Source organism: Schistocerca serialis, chromosome 4 (genome assembly GCF_023864345.2).
Source record: "Schistocerca serialis cubense isolate TAMUIC-IGC-003099 chromosome 4, iqSchSeri2.2, whole genome shotgun sequence".
Classification (NCBI taxonomy): domain Eukaryota; kingdom Metazoa; phylum Arthropoda; class Insecta; order Orthoptera; family Acrididae; genus Schistocerca; species Schistocerca serialis.
Window position 1 is genome coordinate 4,361,549 of NC_064641.1, and position 3,441 is coordinate 4,364,989.

Consider the following 3,441-nt stretch of genomic DNA (forward strand, 5'->3'; position numbering starts at 1 on the left):
ATTTTAATTTGCATTTCATAACCAATAAATCACAGTTTTAGTCCACATCAGCCCCTGGATATGTTTTCCAATTTAAAATCTGGTTTTGAAATATCTTACAATAATAAAATCAGTCTGAAACCTTCTGGTATCTCCAGGTCTCTTCCACGAGTATAATCTCGAAAAATTCTTAAACCAATTATAAGGAATTATTAAATTACACTCTGTACAAAATTTAGTGTGTGACTTCTACTTTTGTGGGTGACAGCTTTCTGTGTAGCTTAGCTACGATAATCAGTACACTATGCTGTTCATAATAGCTCTCCTGCTTCGCTAGTTTCTTCTTCATTATAGGGACTACTACTATTTGATTGACAACCCTACAGCTTTCTCTAACAATAACCTTTTAACAACTGCACTGTTTGCCTTCCATAAACAATTCTCTACACACAATTCTCATTAATTCAGTTCCAGTAAATTAAACACAAATGAGAAAACATTAAATGTGGTGTTCTGAAGGTTCAGTATTTGGTGCAAGCCAGTTCTTGACCTAAATACATGATTTTCTAAACACAGAGGGACTCTTCAAAAACTGTGATATTTATGGATGATGAAAGTATAACAGTAAGGGGCCCATATACATCTATAACAGCCAAAGCCAGTATAAATAATGGAACAGACTTACAACTGATTCACAACATACAGATTAACCCTTAAACTTAAAAAAAAAAAAAAAGAATCGTATTATGTAATTTTTCCCCCTAAGGTAAGTCTTTCCGCTCCCGGGATTGGAATGACTCCTTACCCTCTCCTTTAAAACCCACTTCCTTTCGTCTTCCCCTCTCCTTCCCTCTTTCCTGATGAGGCAACAATTTGTTGCGAAAGCTTGAATTTTGTGTGTATGTTTGTGTTTGTTTGTGTGTCTATCGACCTGCCAGCGTTTTTGTTCGGTAAGTCACCTCATCTTTGTTTTTATATATAATTTTTCCCACGTGGAATGTTTCCTTCCATTATATTGGTATTATGTAATTCCGAAGAAATAGCAATGACTTTCTGGTTCCAGAAACAGAGATGGACAGGCACACACTAAATGAAACTCTGTCAGATTTCTAGGCATCTAGTTGGATAACAAACGGAGGTGGCACCAATATGTGGACGAGATAACCAAAACAAGTCAGTTCTCTCTGCTTTGCAGTTCGAAATCTCTTTCACTGCATTGTCTTGCAGGACTGACTGTTCTGGGGTGCCCATTAGGTTGAAGGCTCTGGTGCAGCTTTAGATCACACAGACAGATAGCATTATTCAGAGGGGGTGCACATAGATTACACTGGGCCATTCAATATTAGTGTTTCAAGGTTGTTTCCATCCATAGCAATAATAATAATTTTTTTCATACGAAAAATTGGTGACTTAATGGTATTTGTTTTCAAAGGAGATTGTAATGTAGTAATTAGACTTGTAATTTTACTCGCTGCTTGGGTACCTTACTTCATGGTGCTATCATGTATGTTGAACTTCTGAGCTCATTATTGTCTTGTTCTACCCTAAATGCTTGGGTATGTTTATTTGTGATATCAAAATTAAAAATGGCTCTCAAGTTGCTAGACAAGGAAGTAACGGAATACTCAGAACATCTGCAGTAAGTTTCAAAGCAGGAGTCGAACAGTAGTGAAATTGAAACACGAGTAGAAACTTTCTGTGATGATTATATTATCAAGTGAAAATAGTTATTGTGTGTCCTGAGAAGTTACAGCAATGACTGTTAGAGCAGCAAAATGAACTCTAGTATGAAAACTAGCATATCATTTGGGAAGAGGTGTCATTTAATAAAACAGAGAAAGACAGGGAAAAAGATGTAGGTGTCAGGTAACTACACCAGTTTTTGTGGGTCATCTGGAAATCAGAAAATACGCAGCAGACTGTGCGACTTCTGACAATTTCTTGAAATCACCTGGAAGACTACAAAAAAAAAAATACTTTATGGCAAAATGGCAAAGAGCTGGACTGATGCCACTTATGAACAGAAACCAAAATTTGAAGCAATGCTAGTTCTGGGCGGCCGTTCATGGATGACACAATATTAAAACTGTACACACAGAAAGAAGGCCCTAGGCAACTTGAAAACAATAGTTGGCACATTTGTCTTTCTGAGCCAGATGTATTTATTTGCAGGCCTGGATGCAAATGGCTTTTTTGCAACACATGAATAAAAGTTGATAGCTTGTAGTCAAAAGACAAAGAACCAAAGTTCTTTCACGGTACAGTGTCAAGAGACAAATCTAGAGACATTACAAATTTTTTCACATTGATATCAGGGAAAAAAAGGTCACTAACACCCAAGACAGACAAATCTACTTTGGTGTCAGAAGTTTGGAATCCTTTGAAAAAGTACAGTTTTCATGTTCAAACACAGTTTGTAAGCAGTTCCATTTTTATTTGAAAACAGGCAAAACATGGCCTCACTCCTAGGATCTAGAAATGGAACAAAAATAGATAATTATAGTGTAAGCTCATGCAAAGTTTTTCACTTATAGATATTTGGCTTTGGGTTGCACATATGTTCCACTTTAAAAAGCAAATGCTTTGGATGCACCAAAGCAGATACGACAAAAACATTTTGAGATATAAAAACCATTAAACAACTAAATGCAGTGATGGAAATGGAACGACTCAGTGCAAATGAATACAAGACAGCATATCCGACAATATGAAATTCTAAGGCCTGATAGCTCCACATACTTATAACCCAGCTGGACGTATTGATGGAAAACGCAGAAGACAAGCACAGTCAACAAGTGCCAGTACATCTACATCAGGTGAGGGTGCTGTTGGTAATGAAAACACAGTATCTCCAGCCAACTGATCAGACACCACCATCTTGCCAGCCAATATAAGCCCAAGCAGCCACAAGCTCAATGTCATTCTCTGTGAGTCAGCTGGTGCTGTATCCTGACTAAACAATGTTTTTCCTAGACAATGTTATACTTACAGAGTCTGCTGAATAACAACGCATACTGCTCTTACTGTAGTGCTAACCCATATTAGAATGAGATCACTGAATAAAACTGAGAAAAAATAGAAAAATATTGATGTTCACATTTATGGATCAAAAGACGTGAAAATCACTGAGGACATTTGACAAGCTGTAGCCAGCCCCTAACTGATTCACAACAACCACCAACATTATATCCTAGTCCTGTAGGTTGTCTAGTAACTAGGTCACAGTTACTTCCTCACCAGAGGTGCCAGTTTTTTGCTAAGCCATGTGTGCACTGCTGATAGCAGTGCCATGAGCACAGAACTATTTTCTTCACCTGCAGTCACTTGACTACACATATATGGGCATATCTTTCATAGTGGCGTTGCGATCATAGTCGTGTGATTACATGCATATCCATCTGCCTGCCTTTATAGGCCTGACGAGACCACCTGCAGGCAGATGATTTTACTGCTCTGGGCAGT